We start from the raw sequence: 18,872 nt of genomic DNA, 5'->3' as shown, positions 1-18,872 counted from the left end.
TTCCATGTTAGTTGTCTTCTTCTCGCCTTCTTTCTTGCTGGATGGGTTCGGAGCCGACCTCGGCTCCGACTCGGCCACTCTAAAGCTCGAGAGTTGGTTCCACCGGCTCGAGGCTCCCCTTATATCCCACAATGCTAGGCGAGAATTACCTCAGATCTCGTTTGTGAGCTAGGCCCAGCTAATAATATAACCAGAAAAACTGGAAAAAGAATCCACCTCTATAAACAAGGGGAAGAGGAAAGGTGACCTAAAGCCTGATCTAGGAAAATATGCACAGCAGAGCATATACCTATAGCAAAGAGGTGGTAGAAAGAGAGGTCACAATCAAACTCCTCTAGGTCTGTCCAGGCCAGGGGGAAGGAGGGTGGGGAAGAAGAAGGAGAAGAAGACAACTAACATGGAGCGTTATGGTAAGAACATCACTTCTATATGTTAAGTTGCCTATCTCGCCTTCATTCTTGCTGGATGGGACCGCGTCCCTAGCACCTTGTCCCGGGTGGCCTAACGGAACAGACTCTTGAGAACAGTGGAACCAAAGTTAGCTCTATGCCTAGAAGCTAAATCCAACTTATAATGAGAAATGAAAGTGTGAGGAGTAGCCCAAGTAGCAGCTGCACAAATGGTGTCAATAGGCAGTCTGTCTTGGAAGGCTATAGAAGTAGCCAAAGCTCTGGTGGAATGGGCTTTAGGTTTGTTAGGCAGCTTTTGGTGTCTAATTTCATAAACAAGGGAAATCAGAGATGTTAGCCATCTAGATAATGATACCTTTGAAACTGAAAGTCCCTTTCTGCCTTCTGCATAGGAGACAAACAGCTGGTCAGATTTTCTGAATTGTTTGGTTCTATCCAAATAGTACCTTAACTGACGATGAACATCTAGCCAGTGTAATTTTTGTTCAGACCTATTGGAATATTCTGGAAAAGGAGGTCAATGCTTTGATTTAGGTTAGACGCCGAGGCTATCTTAGGCAAAAAGGCGGGTTGGTTCAGAAGATACCCTGTCCTTATGGAACAACAGATAAGGAGGTCGACAGCTGAGTGCATGAAGTTCTGAAACTCTTCTAGCTGAAGTAATAGCTACCAGAAAGAGAGTCTTCCATGATAGCAATTTTAAAGAACAGGAGGCTGCAGGTTCGAAAGGGGGAAGAATCAAAGAACTAAGAACTAAATTTAGGTCCCAAGGAGGAGGAGGATTTCTTATAGGAGGTCTGAGTAGAAAAACTCCTTTCAAAAAGGCTTTGCAAAGCTTGTGGGACATTATGGCAGACTCTGAAATACCCACATGAAAATTAGAAATAGCTGCCAGTTGAACTTTAAGAGTAGAAGGAGATGAACCTGCATGGAAGAGTTCAGCTAGAAAATCAAGGACCATTTGGATGGAAGCAGTGAAAGGATCTATGTCCCTTCCTTGAGCCCAATAGGCGAAACGTTTCCACTTACTCAAATAAATCTTTCTAGTGGAAGATTTATGGGAAGCTATCAAAATATCTCGAACAGAGTGAGATATTTGAGGAAGCCTGGCTAAGGTTGGAATTGGAGGAACCAAGCAGTGAGGTTCAGAGAGGGAAGGGAGCGATGAAACTGACCCGACTGATGGATCAAAAGATCTGGAACTAGGTCCAGATGCCAAGGTCGCTCCAACAGAAAATGATGCAGAAAGGGGAACCAAACCTGTCGAGGCCAGTAAGGAGCAATGAGGATCAACGAGGCCTTCTGAGCGATAGTTTTCTGTATCACTTGAGAGATTAGTGGAAAGGGAGGAAATGCATACAGGAGTCCCCGGGGCCAAACTTGGACTAGAGCGTCTCTGCTGGGCTGGCCTGGTAAAGGGAATAGGGTGAAATAATCTCTGCACTTGCTGTTTGGGGAGTAGCAAAAAGGTCGCAGCAAGGCTGACCCCACTTGAGAAAAATTTCTCTCACAACAGAGTCTTTCAGAGACCACTCGTGAGGCATGAGGATAGCTCTGCTCAACTTGTCCGCGATTTGATTGGACTTCCCGGGGATGTGCGTTGCTATCAGAAACCGCTGAGAAGAAATCGCCCATTGCCACAGTCTGAGTGCTTCTCGACACAGGGGGTAGGACCTGGTTCCGCCTTGTTTGTTGATATACCACACTACGGACATATTGTCCGTCTGGATTGCTATCGTTCCCAAGGGAAGAGAGTCTTGAAGGGCTTGCAACGCTAAAAGCACTGCTCTCATCTCTAGGACATTTATGTGCAAGTGGCATTCTTCTGGTTGCCATGTGCCCTGGACAGTTCTGCCCTGATAATGCCCCTCCCACCCGATCAGGGAGGTGTCCGTTGTCAGTGTAGCAACCGGAGGGGGAGGAACAAATGGTCTTCCCAATAAGAGCTGAGGGGAAGACATCCACCATAGAAGATGATTCCTGCATATTTGCGTGATCATAATGGTGTGGGACATCGGAAGTTGCTGGTATGACCATTGTGTGAAGAGCATCCATTGAAGGATTCTCATGTGGAATCTGGCTAACGGAAGCAAAGGAATGGCAGCCCCATAATCCCCAATACTTTCAGAACTAACCTGGCTTTGACTCTGTTGCTGCTGAAGATGAGCGAGACCAGTTTTTGTATGTCTGTTATTCTCTGATCTGTTAGCCTCGCAGACATGTTGACTGTGTCTAGAATTGCGCCTATGAAGGTAATAACACGACAAGGCGACAAAACAGACTTTTCGCAATTTATTGAAATGCCTAAATTTTGACAAATGCGAAAGGTGTAGTCCCTGGCCAATAGAAGAAGATGCTTGGTGGGAGCTGTGAGGAGCCAGTCGTCCAAATATGGAAACACCTGGAATCCTTGACGTCTCAGGTGAGAAGCTACCACTGCCATGCATTTGGTAAACACCGGGGGCAGTGGTGAGACCAAAGGGCAGGGCCCTGAATTGAAAATGACTGGTTCCCAGCCTGAAGCGGAGGAATCTTCTGGAGCGTCTGTTCATGTTTATGTGATAGTACGCATCCTGAAGGTCTATAGAGCACATCCAGTTTCCTTTTCCCAATAGGGGAAGGATGGACTGCAGCGTGACCATCCGAAATCTTGTTTTCTTGACTGACTTGTTCAAGATACTGAGATCCAAAATTGGTCTCCAGTCCCCTGTTTTCTTTGGAACTAAAAAGAACCTTGAGTAGATTCCGGATCCTTGCTGGTCTGCTGGAACTGGCTGAATTGCTCTTTTGCAAGCAGCTTTGAAATTTCCAAAGCTGCAAGATCCCTTTGAGCGGGTGGAACATCTGGAAGGGATTTTTGATTGGTTTGGAATGCGAACAAAGGGAATGGAATAGCCTTCGGAAATGATGGACTGTACCCATTTGTCTTGAGTCAGGGATAGCCAGGCTTCTGGGTACAGTGACAATCTTCCCCCGACTGCCTCCGAAGGTGGGCAGTTGGGCAACACCTCAGGGATGCTGAAAGGGCTTATCAGAGAAGGCTTCTCGATTGCCCTGGTTCTGCGGACCCCCCCTGCCTCTAGGGCGACGTCTACCATTGTTGTTCCCGCCTCTGCCTCTGGCGGGGAACCGACTCTGTGCGTCAGGCGAAGACCCTTGAGATTGTTTGCAGAACCACATTTTCCCACTTTTCTGACCTTTGGGGTAAGGCCTAGAAGGAGTAGAAAAACAGACTCCGACGGCAGAAAGAGTCTTGCCATCTGTCTCGCACCTAGTCAAGGTTTCTTTCACTTGAGGACCAAAAAGAGATGATCCATCGAATGGGGAATTAGTGAATGATGTTTTAAAGGGGTCCGCAAAGTTGCATAGCCGCATCCAGGCATGCCTACGTAAGGCCACACCTGTCCCTGCGGCCCTGCTCGCTCCATCAGCCGCATAAGAGAGGAGGCATGGAGGAGTTGGCTATGGAGTTCAGGGTAGCCAGCTGAGTGTTCATCTTGTCTTGAAAACCCGCAGCCGTAGGATCCTTCAACATGTCACTCGCTTCTTTGATCAAGTCCCTTTGAAGACGAGTAAAATGGCATAGGTAGTTCAGCGAACGCATTGCAAATGTCGCTGACGAGAACATCCACTTCCCGTACCTGTCCATGGACCTAGATTCCTTGTTAGGTGGATGGACAGGCACTGAAGGATCAGCTAGTTCCTTCTTAGTGGCAGCAGCAACCACCATAGCATCCACAGAAACTCCTTTTGTCAGAAACTGTTTATCTGCAGGTGCTGTAATGAATTTTGAGGGTCTCCTGGGAGTGGGGTCCACTGAATCAGGAGCCGTCCATGCCTTTTTTGCTACCACCTGCATGAGGGGGTCAAGGGAGACACCCAGGAGGTGGAAGGACGAGAGCCAAACGCCTCAAGGTACACAGATTCATCCTCCAAAGGGTTGAGGGCTGGCCAATTTCCCCTCTGCTTAAGGATTTCTAGAATGTCTGCAAATGAGACATCTTCAGAAGGGGAACGGGGGGAACCCTCGGAATCCTCTAAATCTGTGTCAGAGGTGACGGACTCAGGTGAGTCTATGTGTTTCCTCTTACACTTTCTCTTCCGAGGGGGCTCTTCTGCCAAATCAGGAGAGGCCTCGGAAGAGGATGAGATCCCCACAGGGGATTCCTGAGGAGCTGGCTCTCTGCGGTCTGGGATGAGGGAGTGAGTCGACTTGACCTGAGGCACCGAAGAGGGGGGGCGGACGGAGCCGACTGTGGGGTAGAACCAGGTTCTAACACACTCCGCATGACCTCGAACGCACCCCTGTCAGGCAGAGCCAGAGGTCCCGCTCCGAAAAGCTAAAACCTCCCTCGGCACCGACAGTGATGGCTCGAGGCCGATGTCGGAGCCGAACTCACCAGCGCCGAAGCCCGAGAGGGAGGCGGGTCGGACAATGGCCCGATCCCACCCACCCCCTCGGAGCCGACGATGGAAGTCCGGCGCCGAGATTCTTCTAAGGAAGAAATCGGAGCCGACGATGGAGCCGAAGACAATTGTATCGGCTCCGGCGCTACCACAGTCTCGGTTCCTAAACGCCCCGGCTCCGGGCTCAACGGTGTCGCGGGAGGAACATATTGAGGGACATGGGCAGGCATCGACTGATGAGTCGGGCTCTGAAGCATTTGGGCCAGTGCCTCGGACTTAAGAAGTCGACTCACTACCCTCTGAAGGTCATGGTCCGACAGCCTCGATGACCTAGAGGAGTGAGATCTATGGCTCCGTTCAGACAGCAGAGGAGATGCTGGAGCCGAATGAACGGAGCCAAGGGATGGTGACCTAGACCTCTTCCTAGATGTCGGTTCCGAAGGTCTGGTCGGAGCCGACACGGGAATTTCTAATACCTCGGCTCCAGCCGGAGCCGAGAAATCACAGAAACTGTAGACTGAGACTCATCGGCTCCAGCCGGAGCCGATGTAGACGGAGGTTTCGTAGCCTTAGGTCTCGGCTCAGTAGCTGGAGCCGAGGACCTAGAAGCCTTGGAGGGCTTTCCTGAAGAGACAGTAAGGGAACCCTCAGGCTTGAGTAAACCTCTCAGAATCAGTTTGTTTTTTTCTTTCCTGCAGGACCCTGGGGCTGAAGCCGTGGCATACAGCACAGGAGTCCTGCAGGTGTAAAGGCCCCAGGCAGTAGACACAAGAAGTGTGACCGTCTGTCAGAGACATTTTCTGACAGCACGAGTCACACTTCTTGAAGCCTGAGACCTTTGAGTCTTTAGACATTTTAGAAAAGTGTAATCACACACACCCAGTCAAACACACTGATTACACCCTATCCTATTTTAAACTCAAAAAATAAAACAAACTACCAAAGTTTTAAATTATGAGAAAAACACACACACACCACTAGGGGATGGAGGAAGAAGGCCTGAAGGCCCGAGGGAAGAACGTATAAGTTCTTGTGGAGAAAAAATGGGATTTTAGAGAGAAGGAGGGGGGGATTCCACTAAACTAAAGGAAACAAGTGTTAAAACTAAAATTAAAGGGGTTTAAGTATACTAACTTTAATCCAAAGTTACTCACCAAGAAGCCGGTAGAAAACCAACACCTCGATCGCTGTAGCGGCAAACGAGATCTGAGGTAATTCTCGCCTAGCATTGTGGGATATAAGGGGAGCCTCGAGCCGGTGGAACCAACTCTCGAGCTTTAGAGTGGCCGAAGAACCCATCCAGCAAGAATGAAGGCGAGATAGACAACTTAACATCCATTGTTTTGGGTGATTTTAACATGGACTGGCATTCCTGCAACACCGACATCCCTTCCAATTTCCTAAATCTCTTCAATTTCACCCAAACCATATCCTGTCTGACCCAGCTAGATAAACCCTCTAAAAAGCAGTCCACACTAGATTGGATACTAACTAACAAACCCAATCTAGGTTATTTAGCAGGATGCCTTCCAGACTCCCTCAGTGATCACTTGTCTACCTTCCTGTACAGAAAAAGAGCTCAGACACAAACCATCACAATATATAAATTTATCAGGAACAAAAAAAACGTTTTCCCCTCCACTTTCAACCATCTTCTTCAGCAAAGTAACTGGTCACCACTTAGAAACCTCCCACTTGATCAGGCAGTCCTTCAACAATACCTTTCTTAAAACACTCAACAATCTAACACCCACAAGAAAAGTAACAGCAAAAACTAGGCACATACCTTGTCTATCTAAAGATACCCTAACACTGCTGAAGTAGAGAGACGGGGCATGGTCCACTTACCACACTACCAAAAATAACATAGACCACACAACATATCAGCAGCTATGTAACCAGACTGAGACAGATAAAACAAGACAAGCAAAACTATTTCCTTTCAGATTAGCAAACCACCAATTTAACCCCAGAAAATTTTGGCAAAACATTAATCTTCTCAACCTAGGCTACACTCCTACACCCCAACCACCAACACCAAGGTTTCAGACCCAATAGCTACACAGTTTAATACCCACTTCATTAACTCAATCACATCTCTTCTTGGTAATCCGACTAATCAGCCTCTCACTGTACCCCTTCCCTCTTCTGATTCCCCCATCCCCTTCTTTTTCACCCCAATCCAAACAAACTACATAAAAGCTCTCCTTTTAAAACTCAAACCCTGCTGTCTAGCAGCTGATAATTTACCTAATGAATTCCTTAAAATTGCTGCCCCCTCAATTGCCTATCCCATATCAGTCCTAATCAACAGTTCTATCTGTGAACAATATGTACAATATGGAAAATATCCCACATCATTCCCCTACATAAAGGCGGCCCCTCTAAGGATCTAACTAACTACTGTCCCATAGCCATACTCTCCCCTCTAGCCAAAATGCATTCACTCCCAACTCCTTGCCCACCTCCTTAATCACAAACTCCTCTCCCCCACACAACATGGCTTTAGGCCAAAACATAGTACCAGTACTGCCCTGCTATCTTTCACAAACACCATTCAAGATCTTAAAAATAGAGACCAAATGGTCTCCTCCATATTCCTTGACATCTCAAAAGCCTTTGACACAGTCTCCCACCAAATCCTACTAAATAAAATATCATCCCGTGGCCTCAACATAACAGCCCTGTCCTGGTTCCATAGCTATCTCTCTAACCATCAGCAAGCCACCAAATGGGAGAACACCCTGCCCCCTTTCTACCCATTACTGTTGACGTACCCCAAGGATCCATACTTGGCCCCCTTCTCTTTATAATTTTTACTAACAACCTCACCTCTTCAACCCAACTAGCCTCCATAGTCCAATAAGCTGATGACTCTACATTAGTCTGCACAGCCCCCACCCCCAGGACCTACAAACAAAAATGCAAAAATCTTTCCAGAACATAGAAAACTACCTCACTAGCCATCAACTCATACTTAACCCCAACAAAACCAAGTTAATTGTCTTCAATTACAATAAACCCAAAACATGTCTGATTCCACTTTCTATCCTTTCCACAAACGGAACCAAAATAGATCCCACCACCCAAGCTAAACTTCTAGGTGTCACAATCGATGATCACCTAAGGTTTGACACCCACATCTCCCTCACTATCAAAAAAGTCCACTCCAAACTTGGCACCCTTTACAGAATTAAACCTTACCTTACAGACAATGCCTAACTAGCCACTGCCCGCACACATCTACTCTCCACCCTCCTCTACAGCTCCCTAGTATTTACAAACATTTGTAAATCTGACCTAAATAATCTGGAATCATGCTACAACAAAATTGCCAAGTTTGCCACAGGCCACCCTTACAGCGCCCACCACTGCTCTGTACTCTCATAACTTAAATGGTTAGAACTACCTAACCTTCTAACATTTAATCAACTGTCCATAGCCCACAATATAATTCACAAACCAAACAAGTGCCTGGCACTCACCAATCTGGTCCAACCCAACAGCAGTCCTAGAGCTCTAAGATCCTGAAATAAACTATTGTTAAGTATTACCCAAGCCCACAACACACAGGGCACCACCCTTTTTTCCTGTAAAATTGCCAAACTGTGGAACACTTCTACAACCTATGCCCAAAAACCCCTGCATTCATGAGTTTAAAATCCTCCTTAACGAACATCTAGCAAAACACTGGCTCTGCTCGGGCCATACTTCTGGTTAAGCTACCTACTACTCACTTACATTACCCTAAACTAGCTCATTCTCACAGCTACAACTATTAACTGCTAAAGGCTAACAATTCTACACTCAGTTTGTTAGCAATGTATACACATATACTGCTTTGTCTTTAAATGTTATAGAGACTGCATTTCTCTATCTTGCAATTACTGTATCACACTGTTCTCACTATTAACTCATGTGGCCAGTTTTTATCACTAATTGTGCCATTTTTTTAGTAAATTTATTAATTTGTTAATTATTTGCTAATTTTTGTTGTATAGCCAATTTCTTTACTGACTTGCTTTGTACATTGTTGATTAATACATGTTCGATTTGATTGTTTAATACTGTCTATTTGTAGGTATGGAGCTTTTCTCCCCAGGCCTCTGCTGAAAATGGGCCGCATGCCCAGTTGGACATCACCCGGTAAACAAAATAAATAAATAAATGTGACATCTTCTGTCTCTCACTCTAAGACAAATGACCTGTCTCTCTGTCTACTCTTGAGATTCCAACAAATCTTCTATTCTGAGAAGCAAACAAATTGCCTTCTGGAGGATACAAACTTGTTCTGCTCTGATAGGTAGATGTATTGGTTTCTGTTAGCTTTTACACACACACACACACACACACACACACACACACACACACACACACACACACACACACACACACACAAGTAGCACAGTGGTATCTGGTCCCTTTAGATATGTTAGCCTACTACATGAATCACTGATTGATGATCCCTTTAGACAGAGATGAACCCAGAAACAGTCAAGAATGTTAGAAGCAATGAGTGACAGTTGTACATAGGGGTTTGTGAAACAGCATCCTAGTGCAACAGCACATTTATCATATTTGGGTCTGATGAAAGTTCTAGGAGGACACTGTTGGAGATACATAAACCAAAAGAGAAAGGGGGTAATCCAGAAAGCATTCCTATGAAAGAAGGGACCTGACCCTTGATAAGAGAAGCCAGCTGGATTTATTACTCTCTGGTCAGTAGGAAAATATATTTTGTTGCTCTTGATTGCTGGAATTGGAAAGAGATTTGCTCTGCTACCTACAGGTCTGTTAAAAGTCTTACTTTGTTTTGCTTAGCTACTCAGCCATAGTCCTGTTTCAAAATAAATGGTGCATCTAAGTGTACAGGTTTGGTGTACTTTTGGTAGGTTTGATTTAATTTTCTTGGGTGGCAAAAGACAGGGTACCTTTTTGGCTGGGTTTGTATAGGCCCTAGGGCCGATAGCCTAGTACCTACCTACCCACTATGAAAAACTCTGCCTGCAAGGTAAATTTATTTGTGCTGTAACTGCAGACTGATTGTTTTAAGTAATAATTGTATTTTCTGAATTTTAATTTGTTAATGAATATAATTTTAAGGCACAAAGCTGACACAATTGAATATTTGGTTTGCAACAAAACACTCAACGTAATACAGTGGTATAGTTTTTTTTTTTTCTCAGAACCTGCCTGTTTCCCTGAGTTGTATTCCTCAAAAGAAGTGGTCTGCATAATATCAATTTACAGAAGAAACCTGTTATGTATGAAGGATCTTGTTAATAGATGGCTGTTTGTGAACAACCTGTTCTTGTGCGTACTGCCTGTGTATACTGAATTCAGTTGGAAACATGGAAAAACTGATACTGAATTCCGTTGGAAGCCCTGGTAAATGATAATAAAATTTTAGCAACCTCTACTGCTGCTCTTCAGGACAGAAGTGAAGCAACTGACCAACACCGGATCACTCTTCAAGAAACAATAAATGAACTGGCCTAGCTTCAAGAATGAACTAACCAACAAATAGAACAATGTATGGTCACTTTACAAGAGAGATCTGCTGATGTACACCAATAGCTAATCCTCCAACAACAGATTTTCTCCATGGTTAACCAGCTATTCCCATCCCTGGGCTTCCAGAATTCCAGTATAACTCTAATGAAATGTGGACATGAGCATTATATGGAGGCTTACCCAGATGTTTTTGAAAAGTATGCAGTTAATGTATGTTGGCCCTGGTCAGATTAGGCTGGAATTCCACCACCCCACGTAATTAAAAAGCATTGAAAATGGGCACATATTTATTTATTTAACATTTGTTAACTGGGAAAGTCCTTCTTAGAACGAGCCAATTTTCAGCAGAGGCCTGGGGAGAAATGCTCCAGACGCATGTCTTTGTAATGTGGGAGGAAACCTGAGCACCTGGAGAAAACCCACACGAATGCAGGGAGGACATGCAGACTCCGCACAGAAAGCACCCCAGCTGAGAATCGAACCAGGGAACCTCTTGCTGTGAGGCGACAGCGCAAACTGCTGCACCACTGCGCACACATATTTCAAAGACTCTTATGTACATGACTACCAGAAAAAAAAGAATGAGATTTTACCAAGGATTGTTGGTTCATCTGAAGTATAGCCCTATGAGTATTATAAATGGATATTTTGTATGGGCAATCTGTCCAGATTTTTGCAAAACGTGCACATTTTTGCCTCATATTTTTTGTGCCTTCTACATAAAATGTGTGGTTTTCTAGCAAATCACTGATGATTGAAGTCACTAAATAATGGTATACATTTGAGTTTCAGACTTCATATCCTTCAGAAAAAGCATACTAGCACAAATTCTGTTAATCTAGCAAATTTTCAAGTTTATAAGAGCAATATTTAAAATCTGTTCCTATTTTTGGGCCTTTCTACCTCTCATTATTTTAGGCTTTGTCCAGATTTCTTGTGCTAAGAGTCTGAAAGGTATGTTTAAAACATATTTGGAACTATGACCTTGAACCACACATAAATAACAGAAGTAACAATTTGGACATTTTAATTATAGATAAATATGTGTGTGAATTTCCTAGTAACTTAAGGAAGTGGATAACCCAGTTTGACCCTCAATGTTCTTAACAGCTAGCTGCTGCAGCAGAGTGAAGTTATAGGTTATATCTGTTATCTAACAAATAATTATCATCAATTGTTTTCAAATGCTCTAAAATGTCGTATTTCAATGTATGGATGCCAGAACCAGGGAGCCAGGGGGAGGGGGAGCCCCCCCTCTCTTTCCGCTGCAAGACCTGTCGGGAAAAATTAATGAATTGGAGTTTTCACACTAATGTGGATTCATATGCAGAAGTTAAACTAACTAAACTAGCTGTTCTTGCCCTCTTATTGCTCTTTGTTACAGAAGTTATGCTGCCACTGTTCCGTTGGCTGCGAGAGCCAGAGTCATGCCGGTAAGGAGAGTTTTGTTCTTTTATTTGTAGGAGTTATGCTGCTCCTGTGTGTGTGTGTGTGTGTGTGTGTGTGTGTGTGTGTGTGTGTGTGTGTGTGTGTGTGTGTGTATCAGGAAATGTTAATTCAAGCATCAAAATGGAAACTGGCTACGCTTAAAATGTCCTCCAAATGAACCTATGTTGTGGTAGTAAATAGTTTCTACAAATTGCCCTTTTTAGATCACTAAGTGCCCCTGTCACCCTCTTGCCCCCCCCCCCCAGTCTTCAACAGCTTCCGACGCCATTGTTTCAATGTCAAATGTCATACTATACAGTAAAGCACAGAAATACTATACCTCTAAAACTGGTAATACTGTCAACATTCTGTTAAATAAAGTGCACATTGAGAGAATACCAGTGGATGTTGTGACTGCATTAAATGATCAGCTGTTAGAAGTATAGAATCTGTTTCTGTCACTGTGTTGACATAATAATTTATGAAATCCATTATTGTCACAAAAAGGAAAGAATTACTATGATTACTGGACTCAGGAATCATGACTATGTTTGTGAAATTCCAATATATTTACAAATACAAAACAACTGGTAAGCAGAAATTGAAGCAATGTATATTCATGGAGACAATAGATAATATCTTAGACACAAGTAGAAATACAGCCTCCCATTGGTAAAGTTTTACATCCTGTAGACCTGGTGCCCTTTTTTTCTCATGATGCAATCAGTGGACAGATTTGCCAGTTTAAAAGAACTAGAGAAGTTATAGGGGGAAAGGTTCACTAGATATAATGCCAGAAGTGCATAGTCCCAGCAAAGAGAAAAATGCAGGCCTACAAGACACCAAGGAAGTTAGGTTCTGACTCTAGGTAGATAAATAGTCCACTGAGCCTTGTCAAAAGACTCCTGTTAAAGTACTGAAGGGAGTCAGCATAGGTGAAGACAGGGAATGTGAATCATACCCAAAGACTCCAACAGTTTAAATGATAAAAAGTCAGCAGCGAAAAGAGAGATGTTCCTAGTACAGAAATGACTATAGGCAATAGGAACAGAAACCATGGAAAAGACAGAGAGGTTCTTATAACTGAACAAAAGCAAAATAGGGAATCTGATCAGAGTCTTTTACTACTCTCCACTCCATCAAACAGGAAGCCAACCAGATACAGAAATAAGACTTTATGGAACATACAGGTAAAATCACCACTGATGAAGAAAATGGAAAACAGCTAGTACCTCTGATGAAAGAAAATTGAAAATTGACAAGGAATTGCCTTTCAGAAAGGAGGAACCTGATGAAGAGGAAAGGCTTTTTAGAAGAAGAGGCCATAGTTGCCCCCTCACGTCAATATATTGAGTGAGATTTTAAGTTGGTTGATGTACAGATAAACCATGTAAATTTCTAGAAACCAGCCTTGATCTTGTCCCATCTGGGATGCAAAATGACAACTGATTTAAGAAACATAATGATTTCCTGAGTGAAAAAAAAAACAGAAGAGGTATAATACTAGAATACATCTGTAATGCTCAGGGAGACTTCTAGGTCATCAGGCAAACCAAAAACAAGCTAGGTAGTGTGTACAATACCTGTACCCCACTGAGGAATGAAGGGGGGGGGGGGTGACTAATAGTACAAGTGTTTTCTTTTGATTTTTTTTTTTTTTGAGAATTCTGTCACAATGCCAAGGTTAAGATGGATATAGTTTTCTGGGTCTCCCTTTCTGAACCTTAATCTTATTTGCCAGGTTATCCCAGGGTGAAATAAAAATAGCAGGAAAAGGACTACAAAGATGAAACAGTAAGCATTTCTAACAAATACCAAACCACATACTCAACTTTTCTCCCTGTGAACATAGGTGCTCCTCAAGGATCCATACTTGCACCTTTATTATTCAATTTATTCATTAACTCACACACTGTATCAGGCCTGTTTAACATCATACAGCATGACAATGATTATATAGTCATTTGCTCATTTGCTCAGTCCTTTCCCTAAATGAGCTTCAGGCAGTCACTAAAGCTCCAAACTCTTCTATCAAGCATTGGATGCAACAATCATTAATGCTAAAAAGCTGTAAGGTTATGCCTTCATGCCCAAAACCTCATCTCTTGACCCATTTAATTTTGTTGTATTGTCATCAGAGAATATTGCACTAGACATAGTCTCAAGTGCCAAGTTACTAAGTGTCACCATCAACAATAATCTTTGGTTTGACATACATATCAATAAAACCATTAAACAACACATCAGAAACTCGGGGCCCTCTATAGAGCCAAATATTACCTAACTGAGCATGATAGAAAATTATCTGCCACTGCATGTGTGCTTCCTTGTCTTTATTATGTAGCTCCTTTATTCACCAATCTGTGCTCCACTCAGCTACACAGAGTGGAGCAATGCTATTACAAAATAGCAAAATTTGCAACTGCCTTCCCCAGCTGAGCACACCATTGCAGCAAAGTTAAAAAAAAAATGAAATGGATGGAGTTTCCCAATTACCTCAAATGTATTCAACTAAAATTTGCCCACCTTATTCTCTACCTGCATTCAAAATCTCCAGCTTTAGCACCACTGCTCAACTGATACTCCCCTGCCGGTGAGCTACACACCCAAGACAAATTTATTGCCTATCAACACAAATTTTATTAACTTTCATAACTCTCATGGAAATATTCTCTTCTCCCATAACAGGGTTAAACTCTGGAAACCAGCCCATTTTTCTCTCAGGCAAATTGAAAACCCTTGTATTTTAAAAAAGCTCCTGCAGGCTCACTTTCTCTGTTTTAGGAGGGTCCACTGTTCTACCACACCTGGCTAGTCTTTTCTACAACAACTGTTTCACCCACATTTCCATGAAACTCTACTACATGACTCTCTTAAAGCGCAATCTAAAACTCCTTAGACACATGCACACACACACACAACTTTTCATAATTACATACCGGATCGGTCAAGGCCCGGGTTAACAACGACCACCACCAGTACTGTTAGCCAACAGGGTGCTGGTGGAAATTGGGCTACTATTGACCGAAGAAGAAGAAGAGGAGGGGGAAGGCATGCCTGAAGGCAGGAAGAGAGGAGGAAGGTTAGGAGTGTAGTACTGAGGGAAGGAACTTTGAATGTTGGCAGTATGACTGGTATAGGGAGAGAGCTAGCTGATATGATGGAGAGAAGGAAGGTTGATATATTGTACGTGCAAGAGACCAGATGGAAGGGAAGTAAGGCCAAGTGTATAGGAGGCGGGTTCAAATTGTTCTATCATGGTGTGGTTGGCAGAAAAATGGGGTAGGGGTTATCCTAACAGAACAGTATGCCAAGAGTGTTTTGGAGGTGAAGAGAGTGTCTGATAGAGTGATGTTTATGAAGCTTGAAATTGATGGTGTAATGATGAATGTTGTTAGTGCATATGCTCCACAAGTTGGGTGTACGATGGATGAGAAAGAAAAATTTTGTAGTGAGTTGGATGAAGTGGTCGTGAGTGTACCCAACGGTGAGAGACTAGTGATTGGAGCGGACTTCAATGGGCATGTTGTTGAAGTGAACAGAGGGGATGAGTAAGTGATGGGTAGGTATGGTGTTAAGGAGAGGAATGCAGAAGGTCAGATGATTGTGGATTTTGCGAAAAGGATGGACATGGCTGTGGTGAATACGTATTTTAAGAAGAGGGAGGAGCATAGGGTGACGTACAAGAGTGGAGGAAGATGCACACAGGTGGATTATATCCTATGTAGGAGGGCCAGTCTGAAGGATATTGGAGACTGTAAAATGGTGACTGGGGAAAGTGTAGTTAAGCAGCATAGAATGGTGGTCTGCAGGATGATGTTGGTGATCAAGAAGAGGAGGAGGAGGAGTGTGAAAGCAGTGCCAAAGATTAAATGGTGTAAGTTAAAAAAGGGTGATTGTGAGGTGGAGTTCAGGGAAGAGTTAAGACGGGCACTGGGAGGCAATGAAGAGTTACCGAATAGCTGGGTAACTACAGCAGAGCTAGTAAGGGAGACTGCTAGGAAGGTGCTTGGTGTGACATCTGGACAGAGGAAGGAGGACAAGGAGACATGGTGGTGGAATGAGGAAGTACAGGAGAGTATACAGAGGAAGAGGCTGGCGAAGAAGAAGTGGAATTGTCAAAGAGATGAAGAAAGTAGACATGAGTATAAGGAGAGGAGGAGCATGGCAAAGAGAGAGGTAGCGAAGGCTAAGGATAAGGCATATAGAGAGTTGTATGAAAGATTGGACACTAAAGAGGGAGAAAAGAACCTGTACCAATTGGCTAGACAGAGGGAAAGAGCTGGGAAAGATGTGCAGCAGGTAAGGGTGATAAAGGACAGTGAGGGAAACGTACTCAGAAGTGAGGAGAGTGTGTTGAGTAGATGGAAAGAGTACTTTGAAGGGCTGATGAATGAAGAGAATGAGAGAGAGAGAAGGTTGGATGATGTGGAGATAGTGAATCAGGAAGTGAAGCAGATTAGCAAGGAGGAAGTAAGGACAGCTATGAAGAGGATGAAGAATGGAAAGGCTGTTGGCCCAGATGACATACCAGTGGAAGCATGGAGGTGCTTAGGAGAAATGGCAGTGGAATTTTTAACCAGATTGTTTAATGAAATTTTGGAAAGTCAGAGGATGCCTGAGGAGTGGAGAAAAGGTGTTTTGGTACCTATCTTTAAGAATAAGGGTGATGTGCAGAGCTGCAGTAACTATAGAGGGATAACATTGATCAGTCACAGCTTGAAGTTATGGGAAAGAGTTGTGGAAGCTAGGTTAAGAATGGAGATGATGATTAGTGATCAGCAGTATGGTTTCATGCCAGAAAAGTGCACTACAGATGCAATATTTGCTCTGAGAGTGTTGTTGGAGAAATACAGAGAAGGTCAAAAGGAGTTGCATTGTGTCTTTCTGGACTTAGATAAAGCATATGACAGGGTGCCTAGAAAGGAGTTGTGGTATTGTATGAGGAAGTCGGGAGTGGCAGAGAAGTATGTAAGAGTGGTACAGGGTATGTACATGGGTAGTGTGACATTGGTGAGGACTGCAGTGGGAGTGACAGATACATTTAAGGTGGAGGTGGGATTACATCAAGGATCAGCTCTGAGCCCTTTCTTATTTGCAGTGGTGATGGACAGGTTGACAGATGAGATTAGACAGGAGGCCCCATGGACTATGATGTTTGCAGATGACATTGTGATATGTAGTGAGAGTAGGGACCAGGTTGAGGAGACCCTGGAGAGGTGGAGATATGCTTTAGAGAGGAGAGGAGAGGAATGAAGGTCAGCAGGGCTAAAACAGAATATATGTGTGTAAATGAGAGGGAGGGTAGAGGAATGGCGAGTATGCAGGGAGTAGAGATGGTGAAGGTGGATGAGTTTAAGTACTTGGGATCAACAGTACAGAGTAATGGAGAGTGTGGAAGAGAGGTGAAGAAGAGAGTACAGGCAGGGTGGAATGGGTGGAGAAGAGTGTCAGGAGTGATTTGTGACAGACGGGTACCAATAAGAGTGAAAGGGAAGGTCTACAAGAGGGTAGTGAGACCAGCTATGTTATATGGGTTGGAGACGGTAGCATTGTCAAAAAGGCAGGAGTCAGAGCTGGATGTGGCAGAGTTAAAGATGTTAAGATTTGCACTGGGTGTGACTAGAATGGACAGGATTAGGAATCAGTATATTAGAGGGTCAGCTCAGGTTGGACAGTTTGGAGACTAAGCAAGAGAGGCGAGATTGCGTTGGTTTGGACATGTGCTGAGGAGGGATGCTGGGTATATTGGGAAAAGGATGCTAAGGATGGAGCTGCCAGGTAAGAGGAAAAGATGAAGGCCTAAGATGAGGTTTATGGATGTGGTGAGAAAGGACATGCAGGCGATTGGTGTGAAAGAGCATGATGCAGAGGACAGGAAGAAATGGAAACAGATGATCCACTGCGGCGACCCCTAACGGGAACAGCCAAAAGAAGATGATGATATATATATATATATATATATACATATATATATATATATATATATATATATATATATACACACACACACACACACACACACGTGTATATATATATATATATATATATATATATATATATATATATATATATATATATATATGTGTGTGTGTGTGTGTGTGTGTGTGTGTATATATATATATCACCTTCATTTGCCTGACAGTTCATTTGTCCGACAATTAGAAAAAGACATATAAAAGGGATATGTCCCTTTCCCCACTGTAGTGCAACCCTGGAATTAGTATATATAGTTAGGGGGTGGGGGGCACAGCCCCCACCTACTTTGGTTTTATATTTTCCAGTTCATTTTTTTATTGTTCACTAAAACAAAAGTAAGTGGGGGGCTTCGCCACCCACACTCCCCTAACTATATATTCTAACTCCAGGATTACACTACTGTGGGGAAAGGAACATATCCCTTTTATTTGCCTTTTTCTAATTGTCGGACAAATGAATTGTCAGGTAATTGGGCTGCCTGAAATTTCTCTTGGGCAAATGAAGGTGACCCATATACATATATATATATATATATATATATATATATATAGATATATATATATATATATATATATATATATATATATATATATATATATATATATATATATATATATATATATATATATATAGACACACATACACATATATATATTTACATGTGTCTATCCTCTTCACTCTAATACCATATTAGTACTAGCAGACCTTTTGTCACTCTCTGTAGTTTAATTACTTTTTTTCTGTGTATAGTCTTACACATTCAAGAACCTCTATTCTATAGAAAGTAAGTGTTTACATTGCTTTGTTTTGTAAATTGCTTTCCAAATGTACATTACTGTGAGCTTTAAAATATTTTCTGGAATGTCTACTACTAACTAGTTGTAAACTGTTTTGGAGCTTTTCTCTCCAGGCCTCCACTGAAAAGGGGTCTTGCATGACCCAGTCAGACTTTCCTGGCAAATAAATACACATAAAATAAATAATAACAGCAACAAAAGCATTGGTAACATATATAAAATGTAGGTCTGAAAGCAGTACTCTTTAAGAACTCACCACCCAGTATTTCTAAATGCCAACAATACGTTTTTAACTGATGTAACATAAAGGTGTCAGTATAATGACACATGAAGAAAC

General features: G+C 43.0%; 1 protein-coding gene across 1 annotated transcript in view; it reads right to left on the bottom strand.

Annotated features, from left to right (window-relative positions):
• CFAP52 (cilia and flagella associated protein 52) overlaps positions 1-18,872 on the bottom strand; it is a 788,965-nt gene that overhangs the window by 398,590 nt on the left and 371,503 nt on the right. The window lies entirely within an intron of this gene.

The sequence above is a fragment of the Protopterus annectens genome, chromosome 4.part0 (assembly GCF_019279795.1).
Source record: "Protopterus annectens isolate FY-2018-M chromosome 4.part0, PAN1.0, whole genome shotgun sequence".
Lineage (NCBI taxonomy): Eukaryota > Metazoa > Chordata > Ceratodontiformes > Protopteridae > Protopterus > Protopterus annectens.
Note: the sequence above shows the minus strand (reverse complement) of the source record. Positions and strands in the feature narration are given on the sequence as shown.